The sequence below is a fragment of the Rattus norvegicus genome, chromosome 14 (assembly GCF_036323735.1).
Source record: "Rattus norvegicus strain BN/NHsdMcwi chromosome 14, GRCr8, whole genome shotgun sequence".
Lineage (NCBI taxonomy): Eukaryota > Metazoa > Chordata > Mammalia > Rodentia > Muridae > Rattus > Rattus norvegicus.
The window spans coordinates 96,079,839-96,102,892 of record NC_086032.1 but is presented as its reverse complement, the minus strand read 5'-3'; the positions used below and the strand labels follow the sequence as shown (position 1 = coordinate 96,102,892).

General features: G+C 40.5%; 1 long non-coding RNA gene across 3 annotated transcripts in view; it reads right to left on the bottom strand.

The window, feature by feature from the left end:
• LOC120096676 (uncharacterized) overlaps positions 1-23,054 on the bottom strand; it is a 41,480-nt gene that overhangs the window by 5,528 nt on the left and 12,898 nt on the right. Inside the window, exons 2-3 of one of the 3 annotated variants that reach the window (XR_010057599.1) lie at positions 3,535-17,349; positions 3,256-3,378 (exon numbers count right to left, since the gene is read on the bottom strand). This is a non-coding gene — a long non-coding RNA (uncharacterized LOC120096676). The other 2 variants (XR_005493434.2, XR_010057598.1) reach the window with 2 other exon arrangements.

Below are 23,054 nucleotides of genomic sequence, written 5' to 3'. Positions count from 1 at the left end.
CAGTACCAGCCTTGATGTGTTAGGAGCCAGGGCACTGTGCTCTCCTGTCATCTGTTTATTTGCATCCTCCCTCTGCAACCAACCTGATGTAGATACCCAATAATTGCTTTTTTTTTTTGCATGAGCCAGATTCTCGTGGATGTAGGGTTATTTAGGTAATTATTAAGTTTCAGATGTGTTAAGGTTATTTTAAAAATCTGGTTTGGATCAGCAATTTCAGTACATTCCGGAGTTAAGCAAGAAGTTGGAAGGACTCTCTTCTATTGACCTTTTTCTCATATTTAAAATGTCTCTGAATCTGACAGGGGATATCAAGAGATTTGGAAAAGGTCATTCCTCTTGCCTGGGTAGCTCAACTTTCAGTTATCTACCCCAAGGAAGTAATAAGAAGTGTGGGCTGAGATTTATGTCTGGAGATGTTCATCCCAGGACTATTTAGAACATTCATGGATGAATATGTCCAGGCACGGGGTCAAGTTTAAATCAACTTGGGATGAAGGTACAGCCGTGTAATGGCAACTCTGAGATCATTATATGTGATGTTTTGCAAGTTTTTCTTTAAATATTGGGGAAACATCTCATGATTCAATGATAAATGAAAATTACAGGAGAAAACTTCTACTAATAATGTATGGCCGAAGCCACAGCATAGAGATAACTGTGGTGAGAGGGAGATACACACAGGAAGAGGAAAAGCACGAAGGCAAATGTGCTTGTCCTTAATGATGAAGTTAAGGCAATTTGGGCTTTCATCTTTTCAATTTTTTCTCAGTTCCAAAATTGTGCATATACTCAAGAAAACGTGATTATTTTATAGCCCACTGAGGATTTTTAAAATTTTTATTATGCCACAGATTTCTAGCAAAATAGGACCTAGTAGCTCAGGTGTCATTCCATTCTCAGGAAGTGTGCTTTCAGACAGAGCAGGCTAGAGTGTCTGTTGAACCCATGTGCCTGTCTGTTTGGCATTCTTTGATCTTTGCACATGCCAGAAGCTGGTTCCACAGTGCCTACTGTGTTCATTGAGTCTCCTAATGAGACCCTTGTCCGTGCTTGGAACACTGCTAAGGGGGCACCGGATAGCACTGTGGACTTGCAGTCCCGTACTAGTGACACAGTCAACTGTTCACTTTTAGAAGAAATTCTCTTTGAATTCCCACTCTCTTAATACCTACATTATCTTTCTAATAGATTAACATTAAGAAAACAATACCATGTTTCCTGAAAGTCTTAGAGAAGCCGATGCCTCCCCACTTTCCTTTTGGGTTTATTGGCAGCTCCAACCAAAATGAAAACGACTAAATCTTAGAATTTTCAACTATTTAAACCAGGTTAGGAAGTCTCACCATGGGGAAGATGAATCACTCTACATTCCAGTGTCCTCAATTACATTGATTAAAATCAAGATTCTAACATGTCTGCCACCAGAAGACCAATACAACAATACAGTGTCCCCTGTTTGCTTCCAGATTGGGAGCATTTCTAGCAGATACACAGCCACCAACCATCTACACGATGAATAAGGTGTAAAGTCCAAGGACTTTCTCAGTGAAGAAAGTGGAACTAGGTGGTCAGAAGAATCATATGTCAGTAGTGAATCTCCTCTCAGAGACTATGGGCCACCAGCCTTTCCTAGGACACAAATGTGTTGCTGGACCTTTGATCACATTATGAACTCCAAGATTGTATTATTTACTGGAAAAACCTATTTCTAGTTGTGGTGTGCTTCAGCGCTAACACGCATCTTTCTGCTTTTGTAAATAGGATTAAATAAATAGATCAAGAGGTAAGACAAGCAACCAGTTGACGGGAAGTGAACACTGGAGAAAAAAACAGTGTAAGAGAAGTCAGGGGGATGAATAGAGAGACACACACGAAGTAGAAAAATGAAACATTGAGTTTGAGGGGTTTTGAAACACCTTGGAGAAGGCGAACTTTCTTCTTGGGATATCGGTTGAGGAAGAAAGTCAGCTAGATGCTTCCTCTGCCCTTCAATTAACAGGCTTGACCCTATGCCTAGAAAAGTGTTTTTTTCCCATTTAAAGTTTGGCTGACCAGATCACAGGATCACAGACAGCAAAAGGCTGGTAGATGCTAGGTTAGAATTTGTTCAGCAACACCTTAGACAATGTTTGCTTGTTTTGTTGCTTCTGTTAGGATATTTCTTATGACTAGAAGATGCCCATGTGACCCCTTGGTGTGGAAAAAAAGAAGTAATACAGTCCAGCAATGACATGTCTTAGACCTATAGTGGGGTGAAGAAGACAGGGAGAACATTCTAGAAACCTCTCCTTGCACCAGAGGCTATCTACAATTCACAAAGCTACAGGCACTGCTACAACCTCATCCATGAGAATGACAGCCCCCTAGCATGGAGCATTTATCACGTCTCATGTTTTCTCACTCAGTTCCCTACGACATTCTGCAGTGCTCGTGCCTGCCCGTGCATGGTGCTTGATGCCTCCATTACAACAATGAGCAAACAGAGTATCAGAGAGCTTGGCTTTTCTACCGTTATAATCATCACCATCATGGGCAAGTTTCACCGTGCCTCTACTCATCTCTATTTCCTCTTTGAGGAAAACTATTGCCAATATCCTTGCTCACTTCCATAGCAAGGTTGATTTTCCCAAAACACACTGACACATAAGTTAAGCACAATGATGCAGAGTGCGACTTGTAGAGCATAAGTAAAACATGGGAGTTGTAACATATTCATGCCCAGTGCCTCCAGAGGCTCTGTTTGTGTAGTAATGGAGAGTGGAGATTGTGTAAAGAAACAACTGTCTTTTATTATTATTATCATCATCATCATCGTCGTCATCATTATCATCATTGTCATCCCCTTTTAAGGCCTGTGTTTCACTTTAAGTTTTTGTTAAAATCTATTGTGTATAAACCAACACTGCTTCAAAAAACAAAATGTTTATATCCATGAAATAGCATGACACACTCTTAATAAAAGAGAATATTCACTAATATATGCTAATGAATAGAGAAAACCCCAGAAGGAAGAAGTATTTACAACACAATTCCATGACAGATTGCCAATTCACTCCTTGAGGTAATGTGTAAGAAGAGTGGTTATATCACAGCAGAACACGCATGTGTTGGAGAGGAGCAAAAAGGTTAGGATAGAAAAGAACATGAAATTTTCTAAAAATTAGTAATATTCTACTTAACAAGCAAGGTAAGGAATCCAGGAGTGTTTGCCATACTATTATTTAAATTGACAGGACTGGAGAGATGACCTACCAGAAAAGAGCAATGGCTCGTCTTCCAGAAGACCTGGGTTCAATTCACATCATGTACCTGGCAGCTCACAACTGTCTGTAACTCCAGTTCCAAGGGACTGATACACTCTTCTGACCTTTTGCACTGCACACATGTGAGGCACATATATACATGAAGGTAAAACATCCATACACATGAAATAAAATAAAAATAAATCAATAAGTCCAATTATTTTATTTTAATTAAAACTTGTACAATATATTCTGATCATAATTTCATCTCCTCTGAGATCTTTCCTACCTCTTCATCCATCCAACTCCAGGCCTTCTTTTTCTTTCTTTAAAAAACAGGTGCATAATAAAAGTAAGACTGTAAAAAAGCACAAGAAACACGCCAATACACACACAAAGCCCAGAAAAACACAAAACTGGAAAAGAAAGGGAAGGGAAGGGAAGGGAAGGGAAGGGAAGGGAAGGGAAGGAGGACGGAAGGAAAGGAAGGAAGGAAGGAAGGAAGGAGAGAGAGACAGACAGGCAGAAAGAAAGAAAGAAAGAAAGAAAGAAAGAAAGAAAGAAAGAAAGAAAGAAAGAAAGAAAGACAGACAGACAGACAGACAGACAGAAAGACAGAAAGAAAGAAAGAAAGACAGAAAGAAAGAAAGAAAGAAAGAAAGAAAGAAAGAAAGAAAGAAAGAAAGACAGAAAGCTAGACAGAAAGAAGCCAGGTCTTCAGGGAGGGTGGACAGTGTTTTTCACTATTAAGCCATCTCTCCAGTCCTGTCACAAAACAATGTGAAACAAAGCTACCATTAAGCTCATTCTGTGTTAGCCATCTACTGCTGCACATAGGGCCTGCCCTTAAGTGAGGTTTGTGTACCCAGGGAAACCCCAATGAAGAAACTAAATTTTTCCTTCAATTGATTGTCATTGGAAATTGCTTCTTGGTTGGGAATAGGAGACTGAGTCCATTTCCCCTTCTCAGTGCTGAGACTGCCTCTGGCTTGATGTGAAGGCACTGTGCGTGTTGCCACATCCTCTGTAACTTTGTGTGTGTGTCAGTCCTGTTGTATCTTTAAGACAAGTTTTCCTTGGGGTCATCCATCACCTCTGATTCTTACAATCTTTATGCCTCCTGTTCCACAAAGGTCCCTGAGCCCTGAAAAGAGATGTTTAATGAAGACATAACATGTAGGAATGGGTGCTCCAAAGTCTATCACTCTCAGTACAAGTATATGGTATGGTTCTATGGGTGTGCAGGTGTGTGTCCATATGTGTATGCATTTATATGTATGTGCTTGCAAAAAATAATTAAGTGAATAATAGAACCTATTTCTAGAAAGGAATGATGCAGGTATGAAAATAGAAATGCCAAGAGTGGAGCATTTGGCCAACTTATTTGCACTGAACTTACATTTCCTCTATTGGGATACATGCACCAATCATTCTTTCTTTATTGAATGTTTTTTAACCATCAGGTTTGCCAATGAAAGATTAACTGCTATGAGAAATACCAAGTCTAGAAAAGGTGCAAATAATCAGACAAACATACGATGTGATCCTATCTACTGTGCAGTAAACAACCCTGGACAGAAGTGAAACAAATGGGCAGTCTCTGAAAACCCCTTAGATCACTGCCTGGAGAGTCTCGGGTTCTCCACAAATATAAAGAACCTATGTGGAAAGGCCACCCACTTATGTGGATCAAGATAAGAAGGCCAGTGAGGCTAAAACTTACAGAATAAAAAGGTAGGACTTCGCAGATGATTTCAAAGACCCTGGAGGCTTTGATAAAGAACTTGTACATGCAGGAATGAAACCTTATAAAGGAATGCTCGGGCAGACTGTCCTTGCTCACACAGGACCATATGGGTTATATATAGAAAAGTATCATACAGAGTCCTCCTGGGGTGTCAAGGTAATAGTGAAGTTGATTGGACAGCGAAGAGATTACTACTGGACATAGTAAATAGTAAAACCTGAAAGTAAGCCTAGAAATGGAAAAAGTGATTTATTTGCAAGCAAATTAATATAGTGAACACAAGCAATGGATGCTAAAAAGCTAAACTCAATACTTAGAACACTCTCACTTCAGAGGCAGAAATATATAACAAAACTTTCTATCGTTGTTAGAATGATACTCTAGGGGAAGGTCAGCAGTTGACACTGCTTGCTTGCCAGGCACGAGAACCAGAATTCAGACCCCAGTATCCATGTATGAGCCAAGGAGACCCCAGCATCCATGTAGGAGTCAAGCAGACTCCAGCATTCATGCATGAGCCAAGCACTCCTGTAAATGTCATAGCCCCTATTTCAAGGAGGGGGGAGACAAGAGAATCACTGAATCTTGCTGGTGTCCAGGGTATCCAAGAGACCCAAGTTCATGGACAGATACTGTCTCACAAACAGCCATGTGTGTGCATGCACACACACGTATACACAGACACACACACGCACATTTGATTTATTAAATCATAAAAAAGGAAACAAACAAGAGATTAAAAATGGAAAATATTTTTCAAAACAAACTTCTAAAGATTAGACAGGTAGACAGACAGATGACAGTCCGATACACAGATGATAAAGATTGCACTGAACAAGAGTCTATATCCAAAATGAAATAACTCACTTGAAGAGACAGTAACAAAAACTATCTTGAGTTAACTTCCAAAAAAATATTGAAAACTTTAAGCAGGAAAAGCAGAGGTCAGTAAGTTTGGGAAAAATGGCAACTAGTTTCATATCTGTTTGATTGGAGCTAAAAGAAAAAAATGAAGAATTGAGGCAAGAGGAGAGGAACAAAAATGAGTTCAAATTTGTGAAAACTATAAATCCATAAATCTTGTATGATATACATGAAACAGAAGAAAGAGTGAACTTCTCTGCCCATGTTTTCCTCTGAAAAGAATTTTTCCAGGATGTACCTATAGTTAGACAGGCCTAAGAATTGTTGTTTTCCTCCAAAACTTGCAAACAGACTTTCCCAAAGCCCCTGTACACCCAAGAGAACTGATCCTAACCCATATATAACTATCTCTGGGCAGCGGAAGTACATCCTTGGTCACTATTCTGTAAGCCACATACAGATAGACCACTTCCTGTGAGCAGATCACAGAGCTAACGCAAAAAGTTAGAAAAATCTGGGACCAGGCATAACAAATTTCCATGTGTCAAAGTAGAGATCAAAGTCAGAAAACTGTGTCCACCACCTCTTCAGAGAACCCTGTCTATTTCTCTTGTAGAAGATAGTCAATAAAAAATATTGAAGTGCATTCATAATTTCCATATGACGAAGATGAACCAGGATGACAGAGAACAAACAATCCTCAAGCAGAAGAGACACAGAAAGCCACGGACACTTTGGATTCATAGGGAGACAGATAAGAATGTCTATGAAGAGTTGGGGAAAGTGACTATGATCGAAATAAATTGTGTGAAATGTTCAAAGAACTTATAGACAGATGGAAAAAGAAGAGAATTCTCACAGACCCCTCAGAAGACACGCATGCTAGGAGACCTCCATTGTCTTCATTGACATCTTTAAAACACTACAAAAAAAAAAAAAAAAAAAGCTGTCAACCTAGACTTCAATACCAAGCATCCTCATCTTTCAAATCTGAAGACAAGAATGTTTTAATAAAAGCTTAAATTATTCTTTGTCAAAAGACATGTATTACACAAAATGTGACCAAAAAAGTGAATACAAAATGGTATCTCATTGAAATTTAGATCTACAGAGACAATTTTAAAAATGGAACAGATAAAAAAAATAGATTAAAATGGAAAAGGGGAATACCATAGATGAGGTGTCCAGTGGGGAGGGGAGAGCAGAGAGACAAGGGGAGGGGAGAGCAGAGAGACAAGGGGAAGGGGGGGAGAAGTAACCAAATTCAACTACAAATGGAAATAAACTTCAGATGAAAACCTATTTGCTTAAAAGCAAACTTTTTAATTCAAATTTTAATTTTACAAAATTTCTCTCAATTAGATCTGAACACTCCCTTTTTTCATTTAAGATGAAAATTTCAGAGGATTAGGATGTAAAAAACTAATTTTAATAAACTATTTTAATAATTCTTTAAATAAAAATAAGAAAGGGCAGTAGTTGAGGAAGAAACCTTATAATTCTTATCCTTTAGCGCACATGCACACATTTGCACTCATGAACATGTACATGTATGTAGATATAGATACAATTAGATAAATACATAATGTACATACAGATATATAATGTATTTACAGATTTTTCCAAAGATGGGAGTAGGATTCTTACATCTGAAAACCTGTACGGTATTCCCAAAAGAAATTAAAGGTCTAGGCAATGTTCACAGATGAAAAACTATGAAGTGTCAATATGCCATTTTTTCCGTGTTGTTTTACGTATTAATGGAATACTAATTAAAACCACAGCTGTCTTCTTATAGGAACCAGTAGGCTGATAAATGATCAGGAATTCAAAAAAAGCATTTAGAAAGCATTTGGTACATGGTTCGAAATTCACTGTAGTGTTATAATGACCGACTACCACATAATGATAAACATATACATGAATGGAGCCTAAAATAAGACCTACTCAACATGTGATTTCAATTAGAATGGCTCCCATATGTTTGAATACTTGGTCTCCAGTTAGTGGAACTATTCAGGAAATATTAGGAGGTGTGCCTTTACTGGAGGAGGTGTGCCACTGGGGGTGAGATGTAAAGGCTTCAAAAAGACTTCTGGTATTCAAGATGCTCTCTGTCTCCTGCTGAGAAGGAGCTTCAAACTGTGAGCTCTCAGCTGCATCTGAAACCTGATACTTCCGCTCCACTCTCAAGAACCCTAGTTCTCTGAAACTTCTATAAGTTTCCTTGGTCATGGTGTCTTATCAAAGGAATAGAAAAGTAACTAAGACACAAAGATATTGTCTTTATATGTGGAGAGATGTATACTTCTTTTCAACAATTGGTATCAGAAAAGCTGGATATTTGTTTAGAAAAATTAAGGTATGCACCTGCTTGCCCATACAAAAACTCAGTAAAGCTATAAAAGTTCCCCGGGGCAGTAAGAAAAAAAAAGTGACCTTGACTTAAGCAAAGGTTTAAAAACTAAGACACATACAACACAAAGCATAATATAAATTGCAATAAATTAAAGTACATCAAATTGAAATATCTGACCTTCGACATATTTTGTTTAGGAAAAAAACACAAATAGAAGGGTAAATCTTTTAAAATAAGCATCTCATGAAAGACTTTTCTCTAGACATCTTAGAACAATTCAATAAGAAGACAGCAACTCTATTTACAACTTTATTTTTCTTTTAAAGATTCATTTATGTATACCAGCACTCTATTTACATGTATGACTACCGCATGACAGAAGAAAGCATCAAACAGAAGAGGGCATCAGATCCCACTACCGAGTGGGTGCTGCAAATTGAACTTGGGTCCTCTGGAAAAGCAGCCAGTGTTCCTGACCGCTGAACCATTGCGCCAACCCCCCTCAACTTTATTTCTCTAAGAGAATAAAACATTTGAAGCAAGAACTGGGCAAGAGGTCAGTGAGCATTGCCAGGAGATGTTTAATGTCATGAGTCAGTAGAGATGTGCAAATTAAAACCACCATAAAATATCTCTATCCTCTCCCTCAATAAAAACCCTGGCAATATTTTAGGTTGGTGAGAGTGTGGCCCACTGCACCTCGCTTGTACACTGTATCTTAAACTTCCTATAGAATATGAAACAAAATTTTACCCCTGCCCAATGGACTGAAAATGCAAGAGGCGTCCACAGGAGAATTTGAGATTTTATTTGGAAAACCCGAACATGTTCTTGTGATATTCTGGTACAGTAAATTAAAGAAAAAAAAACCACAAAATTATTTCATGGAAAAGTCACTGGCTTATGCTCCTTGAGTTCTTCTGTGGCACCCATCCCTCTGGAGACACAGCAGCAAAATTCTGGAATGCTTTTATTTCTGACACCCACTGCAAGAAGTAGCGTGTAGCCTCCTTCCTCAGCATATGAATGAAAAGCAGATAAATGAGAGAATTCTTTTGAGGGAACAGAATTTTCTAGGTACTTGGCTGCATTGTGGCTGAGCAATGGTAGGTGTCAGTTGCTTATTTTGAGCTGTGGATGCTGCACACAACCAGGTTGTGAAAAGCACCAGCCTTCCCCCATCATGCCCTCCCCAAGCATGTCAGACCATGGTAGAGAAAGCAAGGATCACAAGACATCAGGAAGACAAGCTCTTCCCTCTCTGTGCTTTAGGACACCTCCTTCTATTCACTTTGATATGTTCACACTGTCTCTTACTGGTTTCTCCAGAAAGATAAGTAGATAACAAGCCATCACCCATCATCTCTGTTTAGGAATGACTCCAGGAGTATCAGATCTATGCAGTTGTCAAGATAGGTATTCAGGAAGGTCATGGTATACAGAGAGGGCCAAGGTTCCTTGAGCACACAAATCAAATGAGAGTCCTCCTCATGACCTTGAGGAGGAGGATTTACTCTCGGGGCACATTCCAATTATTCCCATCACAGGGACTCAGTATTCCCACCCCTTGGGTTCTACCAACTGTGAGCAAACACACGGAGAGTTCTGGTAGAACTCCACACACATGCAGGTACTACACAAAGCTCTGTGCTGGAAGGAAGCTGGCCTCGGGCAGCCTATGAAGCCCCTTCTTCAAGTGCCTTCTATTGCAGGCTTTTTTTTCTGCATTCACTAGGTAGAAATGTGAGGCATGGGACTTTGAACTAAAGCACTTGGTCAAGCAATATAAAGCCTTGCTCCTTCCCCATCTTTGAGGAACTTTTAGCTGACCTAAGGGCACCTCCACACCTCAGTCTCCTTCTGTGTAAAATAGTTGCATTGAATTCCAGTTGTCTGTCTCTGTGACAATTCCAAGGACATAATGGTATCTGAAAAGCATTCAGCTCCTGTAGAATCAGCCCAGACCTCCTGGATTCCTGTCTCTGGCCGTCTATGTGTTTCCTGTTTGTCCATTTCATTCTATATAGGTGTTGTTGTAAAATTATATAAAATAAAACTGTCTTTTAGCCCCACTAGGCCCTGCATCATGGCAGCCCAGTGTCTCTGCCGCCACACACTCTCTTAAACTCAAATTGCTACATGGAAGAAGGCACAACACAATAACCTCTGATCCAATTTGATAAGATATAATTGTCCACCTAAACATACAAAGCTCTGTACACATCCATCCTTTAAGGACATTCATAGCAACCTGTAAAGGGTACAGAGTGGAATCTTAACATCTGCCTCCATGATCTCTCGGCTGCTTCTTCCTCCAGTTTCTCTCTGTTCCAGTCTCCTCCTCTTCCCTCAAACTTTTCTCCCACCCATCCTTCCTTCTCATCCAATAACAGGTCTTGTTCTATCTTGTACCTTCACCTGCGTAATGACATCATCCCACACATAGGAGACACTTTATCCTCAGACCTTTAAAAATCTGTAGGGATAAATGGCATTGGTATCAACAAAATATCTCCCTGCACTCACTCTGATTCACCCCAGGTTCACCTCTACATCAGGAGGCAAACCATTTTAATAAACCCTATCCCTGTCTTTCACTTAAACCTCCTGCATTTGGAGCTGCGAAAGTCAGCGCTCATCGTCTTACAAACAGTAGCCTATTGAGAAGACACCACTACCCTAATAAAACCTAGCAACAAAATAAACAGCAAAATATAAAATAAGTATTCACAGGGCAGAGCTCTTCCTACCTGAAAGCATTCCTTCTGCTTGTGGCCCTTAGCTTTCAAAGGCTACGCCATCAGTCCAGCCCTGAAATCATACTTTGCTCATGGCTTTTGTCCCAACTTTCTTATGGGCCCATTAGATTTTAATCAATTGATCAATAAAAAAGCTATGTGAATTTTTAGTAACATAGGTTTAAAATGCTTTTAGCATAAGTCTGGATTTCAAAGTTTGCAAAAGGACACCCATTATGGCTCCGAGGGAAGTTCAGTCACCTTAGAAAGGCAGGCCTCTACTCTGTTCCCTAAGTCCTTGATGAACAACAAGGAATGTTCCATACAGCAACCTCCTCAATGAAAACCCTAAACAAACTGTGGAGATAGAAGCATTGTGTACTCAATAAACACACTTACTAAAGCCTGACCACATGTTAGGCACTCTGCAATCATCAAGAATGAAACAGTACATGGGATAACCAGATGGCTTGATCTCATGTCATGAGACATCATTAACCAAGTAGATGTGTTCCAACTAGACACCATGCCCAAAACATACCCCAAGCTCCCCAAACTGTGTCAGCAACTGCAGACAGTGTACCCAAACACATGAGACATCGGGGGAAATCTCACATACAAATGCTAGCATAGTGCCGGTGACCCCCATTGGCTCATAGTTGCCTCACGATGCAAAATGCATTTACTCCACTCTACGTTGAAACTTTAAGTGTCAGGTCTTCACTATCCACATTCCCATTGGCATTCTGAGCTCCAAACTACAATGCCCCATTAAATTCTTCTGATAGAACTCCAGTGCCTCTGAAGATTCCTCCCACGTTCCTCCTGCAAGCCATTTCCAAAGGCCTATAGGAACCACATAGCTCCACTCTTGTTACCAGTGTTCTCTTTTGGTGGCTTTAATTTTTTATCACTGTGGTCAAACACCTGACAGAGGCAATTTAAAAGATGAGATAATAATTTTTACTCAAGGTTTACAGAGATAGGCCTATAATGGCCAAGACGACATGGTGGCTGGGTTCAGTCTGTGGCAGGGATCATTACAACATGCCTTGTTACATCTTGGCAGATCATCAAACTGAGAAATGGACTAGAAGCAGAACTGGCCTATATCCCTCAAAACCAGGTCATGTGGAACAAGAAGGCACTGCACAGAGCCTCTGAGAGGGCATTCTGTGAATCTGTGATGGTGAAGCCCACATTTAAAGGCAATCCCAGGATCTCAGAAGTCATCAGGACTTTGTGATATCAACTGAGGAATGTGCCAGGTACTATGTGGAACTGGTCCAAGAAAAAGCCATTGTATGAGAACCATAGTGGTGACGAGGCTCATTGTGTCTTTAAGTATGAGAATGTAAGGTGAGGCTATGTAAGGCTATTGGGACCCAAATGGCACCACCAGAAGCCATGAGTGGTAGGCATGAAGCTAGACAATTCAGTGTTGGGCCTTCTGGATTCCAGCTCTACTTTGCTCCAATTTTCCATGGTTAGTTTCTCATTCTTTCTGGAATGACCTGGAGAGATGTGAAGAAATGTCTGGTTATCCCAGACAGGGAACCAAAGACAAAACAAAGAAACAATCCCATCACACACCTAGCTTGGTGAGCTAACGAGTACTGTGTTACAACAGTATGGGAGGAGGCTTACATGTAGAAGTGTAGATGACCAAAAGGTGACTGGAACTCCCAAAAGGTCTACCCCAGTCTGGCTATGGCTTTAAATGCTTCCTGGAGAACTTGTAGGCTGTCAGGTCAAAAGTCTTTTCTCCTTGGTAACTGTACTGCTTTTCTAACTTTGGGCAAAGACCTAGTGCCTTCAAAGATTCCTTCTAAGAGGGGATGATTTAATTCAGAGCAAACAGCTATTTTCCAAAAGGAAGGAGGTATTATTCTGTGCCATTGTAGAGTCATGAAACTCTTTACAGGGGTGTGCTTGCACCTAAGTGTTTGTCTTGAGTCTCAGAAGTGACTTTGGAGTTTTGATTGGTGTTATGGAGACTTTGATTATTGCAGCAAAGGAAATAAGCAAGTTTGATGTGACACTTACTCCAGGAACAGGCTTACCAGGGGCATGCCACTCACTGACTCTCTTGGATGAAATGTCCAACCCCTGCTGTCCTTATAGCTCTATGTGTTCTGTGGTACAGTATCTGTGTCCACACCTGAGAGTTTTCTAAAGATTTCTTAGGAAAATGCTCAGGACTAGAGATCATAATTCTGTCTTAGCTCCTTTTGCTGTGACTTGCTATTCTGACAAAAGCCACTTAAGGGAGAGAGTGTTTATTTTAGCTCACAGTTCAAGATATTGTCCATAAAACCAGGGCAATAGAGGCAGCAGCTTGAAGTAGCTTGTCGTATCAGATCCACAATCAGAAGAGAGACTGGGTGGGTGCATTGTGCTGCTCAGCTCCCATGGGGAGGCTGGGAAGACCATCTGCTGGAACTGTAGAATCTGTTAAACTGATAATTAACACTGACCACCACAAATATTAAGCCAAATCATCCAGAGTTGAAAAGACAAATAACTTTTCTATGGCATGTGGAATCTACATCTTATGCATATATATTTATTAGAGGCAGTACAGTGGAGTTGCTTGGGAAAAGGCAGTCAGAGGGAGACGGGACAAGACAGGATAATGAAGGATGGATTTGGTGTAAGTGTATGTTCTAGTTGAATGAAAATGCTTAATGAAATCCTTCCTTTTCTGTGATGGATATATGCTAATTTTCATTTGGTCAAATCAGTTTTTAAAATTAGGGAGAGAGGAGATAGGGAATAAAGAAAGGGGAAAGGGGAAAGAGAGAGAGAGAGAGAGAGAGAGAGAGAGAGAGAGAGAGAGAGAGAGAGAGAGAGAGAGAGAAGGGGACTCTCTTGGGGTAGCGTTGGGGATTGCCTTTGAACTACTTTACAAGCTCGAAACTCCTCAGTGAGGTCCCCTGTTGAAACAACAAATAGCATTGTCTATTCCTCCTCTTGGGGCCTTTGCTTCTTTTTATAACATATCACTAATGTCTACATGAAGAGGAAAGAGTAATGTGGAGATTCAGGGCAGGTGATTTCTTGACTTGTTTTACAAATACAGTTCTTTATCATCCATAGAAGTCTCAATGAAAGTTACTCACCCTGCACACTAGACTGTCCTCTGGAATCAGTCTAGTAGGACCCTGATTTTGCCAACTCCATTAAGAGGGGACTTTCCAAGATCTTCTGTGAAACCTCTTTATTGTACAGACTGCCATTTTCCATCAGAAGGAAAAACACATTGAGATGACACTATGGAGCTGGTAAAAGCTCTCTGTGGAAACCACCATGCTCATTCAGACTGCAGCAAACCACTAGCCTGGCAATCCAAACTCCGTCACTGCAACACACATAGGAGGAGAGAACAGTCCCCCACAAATTATCTTCTGACCTCCATATGCACACCATGGCATGTACTTCCCACCATACATTAAATAAACAAATGCAATAAAAGCATTTTTTTAAAAAAAAGTTCCATGTGATGTCAGCTCCAGAGAGGTGTCCCTTCACTACAGAAAGCTGTCATGGGACAGGGGCTTCTACTTACGGGCACATGGCACGGGGCGTGAGACCATGTGAACGGAAGTCTAAGACAGCATGTAAGTAAAGACAAATATTTGCCAAATTTGGATAAAAGCCTGGAATCCAAGGGGCTGACACAAACATAGTAATATGGATATCACAGGACCTTCTAGATTCTTCCTAAAAGGGATCCAAGGAAATAGTGAGTATAAAATATGAAAACAGCTGCTCCCACGTCTCTATATTCTTACTGCAGCTGTGGGAAATTGTTGAATTCCATTCGCCATGTTGCTTTAAAAGCATTTCAAAGAGAGGCCAAGAGAGCCAGTGCACTTTAGTAAATTGAAAACTATTTGTAACTAATCAGAGATTGTCAACCTCCAATACTCAACAACAGAAAAGAGTAGAGAACAGGGGGCAGGAGAAGCTGGAGTCTGGGCAGAGGTACCCCTGTCTCTCTCGGTAACCCTAGTATAATGTATCTCTTTGTATCCTTATAAGAAATTTCAGAATGAAGAAAGATGAATTTGCAGGCACCATCCTTTTCCATATACTGGTTGTACAGACTGTAAGCCTCTGTGATGTTGAAATAAATATTAATTCTGGAGCCCCTTTACCCGGCCACTGAATTGCCTCGAGCTAGAGATGGAATAGGCTTGAGCCTAAGTTCTGCAAATGGTTGCGAGAGTGTGTCCAGGCAAAGACAATGCAACTCCTGAAGGTCTCCAAGGGTCTGCTAGTGGTAGAAGTAACCGTTACCACATGAGGATGACCAAGAACATTCCGAAGTTTTCAAATGACAGGTAATGCTTGATCCCAGTGCCAGGGGACCTGAGCAAACAAAACAGCTGTGGCTTTTCAGTAGGACATGTCACATGGGCAATAGCTGGCCATGAACAACAATGCTCATCTTCCTTTTCTTCCCCGTTAATGAGTGAAATTGGACTTGGAAGGATTCACAGAGTTATCTGCACTTTTCTCCCAGAAGACAACAAGGACTGTTTCCTGCCATCCTGCCTTAATCTGTTAGAGCAGTAGTAACAAAATTGTTCTAAAGAATGGGAATTTATTTCTCTTAACTCCAGATGCCACCAGAATCAGATTCTGATGGGGACTCATTTCCCGTGTCCTCCAGTGACAAAAGGGATGTCTTCTCTGGGGTATATTCAATAAAAGCAGAAATCCCATCCATGCAAACTCCTACCTTACAACTTAATTACTTCCTAATACTTCTCCTTGGAGTTATGATTTCAATGTGTGACTCAGGGTAGGGCACTACATACTGACCTTTATTTCCATGACACAACACTGGGCAAAAGGAACTTGAGAAAAAGATTCTCTTGTCTCATTGCTTAAGAAGGTCCATTGTGAGAGTTCATTGTGACAGGAAGGGCAAGCAGTGTGCCTCTGAGGAGCTGGTTATGCTGGGCCCTCAATCAGAAAGCAGACAGCAAAGGCTAGCTCTGCTCATATCATGTTCTTCATTCTTTTTGATTCAATCCAGGCCAAGGGATTGTCCCCGCCAGCGGGGACCCAGTTGTTCAGGGTCCCGAAGAGGCTTTCTACCTGTGGGCCAAAATGGGGGTGAAGAGAAGAAGGAGACCAAGCAAAAGTTCTGTTGTCAAGGTCTCGTTTATTGGGATGAACATTGCAGCTTTTAAGGCTTTCAGGTAGGGGGAGTGACCTTTGTGAAATATGAAGGAGGGGGAGATGAGGGTATAGGCAGTGATAGCTGGAGGCAAAGAAGTCAGGCGATGAGGTCAGGTGGTGGAGACACTGGGTGTTGACTGAGGAGATAACTGGTATCTGCTCGAGCTGAGGCATCCCTTGAATGTTATACTCCTGTGCCGTAAATTCATGGGAGAGGCTTTATCCAACAATCTTAAGATTTATGGCAGTCATCTTCGGGGTGAGTCTCTGTGGCCAAACAGCCCAGAGTCACTTTGAACCATGCAGTCAAAAAGCGGCTAGGCCCAAATCCAATATGGCTCCGTGCAAGGGATGATGCCACTTACGTTCCTGGTGGAACTTTCCTGTTCAGTTAAACCTTACACATGCTCACAAAGATGTATCTCCTAGGTGATTCCAATCAAGTTGACAATGGAGACCAAGCGTCATAGGTGCAAACATTCAGCTCTCAGCAAGCTTTCACCCACAAACCATTTGAAACTAGATCTCTCCAGACTGAACATCATCACTGGGCTCATTGTAGACTTGTTTTGTTTTGCTTTATTCTTCTTTTAAATTGTATTTTAGGATTTCCTACTGATATACTTTTACATTATTTATTTGCCCCTCTCCCTCTAACTCCCCTGTGTCTTCCACTGCCATTCAAATTCACGTAGTCTTCTTCATTATCGTTGCACATATACACAATACATATATCTATCTATATCTATTTACTATATATTACCTATAATGTATTATATATAATACAATATAAGTAATATATATTATTATCTTAAGCCCAGATACTAGATTCAGGTTCTAATGGGAGCTCATTTCAGAAACTAAACAATATGATATACAAAGATAATTAATAAATATATACTAAATATATATGTCAGATAGATAGTATGTTAGACAGAGACAGACATACAGACAGATAGATAGATAGATACAGACAGACAGACAGATACAATTTGCTGTATTGACAGCAATTGTGGCAATCCCCAATTAACATACCTGAGAGCAGATAATTTACTAAATAAGCAGGTAAATCACTTGGAAGGTCCACGGTGTCATACCAGACTATGTTTGATGTAACATCAGCTGAGAGGCATTACCAGGATAAGTCACCTGTCCAGCGTCTAACCATGCATTGGACCCTTTGGCCATCCAGAGAGCACAAGCCTGTGAAGTGAGTACAGAGAATGGAGTTTTCTGAGTCATCCCCAAAGGAGTGCTAGAGAGCTCTGGAAACCCGCCCCCAACCCTTAGTCTCCTGAGGACCCAGTTTCCTGTTTCTGAAAAGTCATTGGGATTCTTCTTTAAGACACTTTTAATCCTTAATGTCACAGCCCACTTTCCCTTTCCAAATAACTTGCTAACCTAGCCAAAATGAAAAGAAACGTTTTAAAGACTTATTTAGTAATTTGCTTTAAATGATGTGTACAATTTGTTACACATTAGCATGAAAAGTATTTTTTACAAAAACAATTCATCTCACCATAACAAAATAGGTGAAAAGTGGTGGTGTTTTATAATAAAAAGAAAACCCTCTGTACCTAGCTTGATAGAAGATAACTAGGGTCTCATATCTACTTCCTCCTTGTCATTGAGACAGATTGTTTTGATTGAAATGTGCAGAAAATCTGGACACACAGAGAAATTTCTAAGGACATGGAAAAGGGTAACTAATATAATGGTCTTTTCAAATTATTATGAATATTCCTTTCATTATAACACCAAAACTCAACTGTGCCAACTTGGCATTGCACCAAAACTCTTTCATCGGTGCTAATGAAAAGTCCCAAACCTTAGCAATAACATTTCTAGATTCAGTTACATTCAAGGTCAATAGTCTATCTTGTACTTTAAGTGGGAGTTAATCCGTACTAAATTTTCTGACATCATACTTGGGCTATCAGGAACTCATTGGTTGATTGAGTTATGAGATTTTCGAAATGCACAGTAGAAAATTTTACTTGGAGAACAGTATGATACACTATTATAAAATGAATAGTTTGTTTTGAACTATACTTTAGGGAGAGTTGGCTTAAACCATCACAGAGTAATAGAGCATAGGATCTAGAGACTTGCCCCTCATCTATATGAATGGCAATCTATTCATGTGATTTGCATAGTGATTCAGGAATGACATGTATGGCCAAATCCTGTGTAAACTACCCATCCAGACCCATACCAATACCCTGAAAAGCTTTCAAGGTAAGGAATTGTGTGTTAGCGGATATTTATTGATCAGTTGTCTAGGAAGAGAGGTTCTGCTGATTTCTGTGACTACAGCATGGTTAATCTCAAGCCACCAATATGACATCATAAAACAAGAGCATTAGATTCTCATGAGCTAATGGAAGCCAGCTCTAGGATATCTACACCATTTCTCAATGGAAATTGTGTCACATGATTATAAAAAATAGACACTTCGTTTTCATTTCTTGGTCTGTGCTCTAACATAGATCATTTACATCCTTGTAAACCAAAATACTATCACCTCTTCTCACCGGCCAATCTTACTTCATCACAGTTTTAAACTATAACCATCAAGATCAACTGCCCTGGTTTTCCAGATTGGGCCATGGTATAAATGGAATGACTTGAGTATGGTTGTCAGCCTTTGATACACAGTTCCCAATACCAATGAAGACTTGTTCATGAAAGATAAAAGTTCTGTCCTCGTACAGGCACAATGTACTATATATCTAGTCTAGTTTGATTTTCTGTTGCCATGATAAACACTGTGACCTCAGAGGTCATAAATTCTGGGAAGGATTTTACTTATGCTGCCAGTTACAAGTCATAGTCTGCCACTTAGGAACTTAGTCAAAGCAGGAACCAAAGCAGAAACCATAGGAAATGCTTCTTACTGGTGTTGTTCACTAGCTCACTTGCTTGGATAGCTTTTATCACAGCCCAGACCCACTTACCTAGGGAATGGTGCTACCTACATTGTGCTGGGCTGTCCTACACCAATCAATCATCAATAAAATAATAATAATAAAAAAAAACTCCTACAGGAATTGCCTCAGGCCATTATAATCTGGGCAATTCCTCAGTTTAGGTTCTCTCTTCCAAAATGATGCGAGACTGCGTCAAGGTGACAACAAAAATCTACACTACTCTGCCTACACTAGTGAGATCCAACTAAAAGAACCAAAGAGAAAGCACAGGCATGCAAAGCACATACCATCCCAGCCCTGCCACAATTCTAGCCTATGATGTCACCAGCCTTCTGATTAAGGCCTAGGATGTTTCCTGCCTGGTGGATGATTCTCCCTTGGCCCCATGCCTTGAGATCTTGATTCAGACTCTGAGTCATCTTTTTCCACAGGAAATGAGCTATTTTTTTAGATTCCCTACCTCAAAGTAATCATATTAGGAGTCTTTCAATGGATTCTGAATCAAATAGTGTTTGAGTGAATGGAGAGATCCATACATACATAAAGAAGGATAATATACATGCATACATGTGATACATTTTACTTAGCTACTGAAATGGGCACTGTCTTACATACTGTGCTGCCCTGCTGCCTTTTATCCCTAATTGTTTGTCTTGGATATTATTTTCTAAAAACATATGTAAATCTATGTCTGACTCACCCATCACTACCATTTTGTGAGTCATTTCCTGACAACACCTGTGCTGCCAGTGTGTGACTATCGGGTGTAGGTCACACACTGAAAGAAAACACGTACACGGGTCACCCATTTTCAGAGAGTGCCACCAAGGCTTTACTGAGATCTCCTTATATACCCAAGGCAAAAGCCATGGAAAAACAACAAGGCAGGTGAAAAGCCCCAACCAGGAAAACAGGAAAAGTCTGTGTGATGGAAAGTCCTGGGCCCAATCAGGGGCATAAACAACTTCTTAACAACAACAAGCTGGAAGACTTGGTGGGGAGGAAGGGTGCCATGGAAAATCCCAGCCCCAAATCAAGGGCCCCAAATCAAGGGCCCCAAATCAGGGGCTAAGAGCAGCTGCCAAGGGTGTAAACAACTTCTTGCTATAGCAGGCTAAAAGGCTCAGTGAGTGGGAAGGGAAACACCCCAAGGTAAGGCCCAACAATTTCCCATTTTTGAGAAATTTTACTTAGCTGGGCTTCACATAACAGCTCTCTATTGAAACGTACTTCCACAGCCCTGCTCTTTTTCCTTCTAACTCTCACACCAAAGTAACAAGCGGTTAATCAATCCTGATGCTTGCCACATGCCAGACTTTATTCTGAGATGTAACAAGTAAAACTCACATAACCTTTGCAATGCCAGATGATATAGGTACAGTGGGGTATATGTCAATCTCTAGGGTCACCCAGCTAGAAATAACAGAGGTAGGTTCAACTGGATCTTCTGATGTGTCTACGTTCTTTGTGGACTCATTGTACACCCTAATAACTATACTCACTAGTGAAGCCTTTCCTGTCTATTCATGTCTATACTTCTCATTAGAATTATGTTGCCATTGTCAAGTCCTCTAGTAAGTATGGAAAAAAATATTTGTCAACTGGATAATACCATGTTCTGAATACATCCTACCAGGGGTCATTTTGTCATATATATTATATAACATATTAGGGTTGTGTTTTTATCACTGTTTTGACAAAGTATTTGTCCAAAAAAAAAAGCAATTGTGGCAGAAAGCATTCATTCTGACTTAACAATTCAAGGAGATCCATTCCTTGATGGCAAGGAAGGCACACTGGAGAGAGTAGGAGGCCAGCTGGTCACATTGCGTTGGCAGGCAGGAAGTAGGGCCAGGCTCTGCAACTCAAGGCCTACCCCTAGTGACCCACTTCCTCCAGTAAGGCTCCATCTCCTTAAAGTTATTTCACAAACAACTCTACCAACTGGTGACCAAGTGTTTGAACACGTAAACCTACGGGGGCCATTTCACTTTCAAACCACCTCTTATTTAAGCCAGCCATTTTGAACTGATTGTTCTGAGTTTATCAGGGAGAAGACTGGATTAGAGAAAAGTTAATTAGGAGGTCACATCTGAATTCAGGCCTATCTGATTCTAACATATGACCATATCATTTGTTGTAGTGTCAATTTGCCCCAAAGTACAATCATCTGAGTAGGGCTCCTCACCTGCCCTGATTGCCTTCATTAATCCAAGCAATCCTGCCCTCCACTGGATTGTTGGTAGCCACTGTCTGGTAGCAGCCCAGGTAAAAAGAGTATAGCAGAAGGAAGATCACAGTCACTTGCTAGCTCGGTTTTGCCTCTTGCTGACCACTGATTTACACTGTTTCTGATGATGATGGTTCCTTCACTGATGTCAGAAGAATACAGAGCTGTGAAATGCCACTGTCTGGGCATGGCATTGCCATAGTAATCATAATCACACACAGATGTGGCTGCTTGCATTGGCCCTACACAAGACTAGGCCTGCCAACAGTCAATCACAGATTGTGGAACGACTCCTAAGACATACCCATCTCTGATGAACTACTGTCCATTAATGGATTGTGTGGGAGACACAGTCAGGCACTCTCTTCAGTTATATAGTGATGAACCCAGCTGACTGCAATGGAATGTTCCAAACCCATGGTCACACACACAGCCCTGAATAAGTTCACAGGGTCACAAAACAAAACAAAAGCCACAACTCGGGAAAAGGGACATGTAAAGAGGTGGAAAAATTAAAAGGGTTGGGGGAGGTAAGGAGAAAAGAGAGAGTGGGGAGGAGAGCAACCGGAATACATTGTATACATGCATGTAATTGTTAGAGAACAAATTTAATAAAATTTTGAAAAAGGAGATTCAGTGTATCACTTGTGGTGGTGGTGGTGGTGGTGGTGGTGGTGGTAGTGGTGAGGAGGAGGAGGATTACCTCTATTGTTACTGCTACTACTATTAAGGAGGTTACTGACCACGCCCAGATGCAAATTAGCACTCAACACAAGTTTGTTTCAATGCATCAGGAAGTACTGTCTCAACTTCCACTGCAGGGAGCTGTACAACACAGTCACAGCTCTGAAACGTGAACTGGGTATGAGTTTGCTACTCAGTCAGTCAATATTTTTAATGTCTCAAAATCAGGGAAGAGAGGGGAAACCTAGAAACTTGTTCTTTGGAGTGAAGCTAGCTAGCACACATTTACTGCAAATCCAATAGACTAGTTCCCCCATCCAGCATAATTGATCGTAGAACATCACAGGTGGTCTGTATTAGACACAGCCCCTGGCAGTGCAACCCAGCTTATGGTGCCACAGTCTCATACTGCCCTCTGCAGTCTGACAGTGGCCTTCACACTGCTCTCACAGACAGTTCTGGGTAACAGGACTTGGGACACCTTGCAACTACCTGAAGTACTTCAGGTCCAATCATATATGCCTTTGCTTTGAGATAAATAACAGCCGTTGAATTTGTTGTCTGCACGTGTATATTTATATCCATTATTTGACCTTTTGGAAAACATTTAAAAGATGGTTCTAAACATTCTTTTTCAGTAGGAGTATTAGTAAGGCAAACACACTTTTCTCAGGTCAGATTTGCTCATCCCACCTCTCCCTCTAATCTGTGATCATTAAAACAATAGTAACAATGGGTTCCAGCATGCAACTCATAAAGAGAAGTAGGTGTCATTTAGGTCAAAACTCTATTGTATGAAAATATAGGTAACCCAAAGGAAGGGAGAATAGAGTTCTCAGGCTCAGTTCACTTAAGAAAGAGCTTGACCAAATACCTGTCCTCAAAATAAACTCATTCATAAAGATTTATTTGTCACAGAGTGCATATTTTTCTGTAATCCATTTATTTAAATTCATATGTATACATACATGTATACTTACACATGGGCTTGAAGAAAGACAGCATAAAACTTGAAAATCTTAACCAGTATCATGCCAGATATGTAAGAAATGGGACCTGCCCCA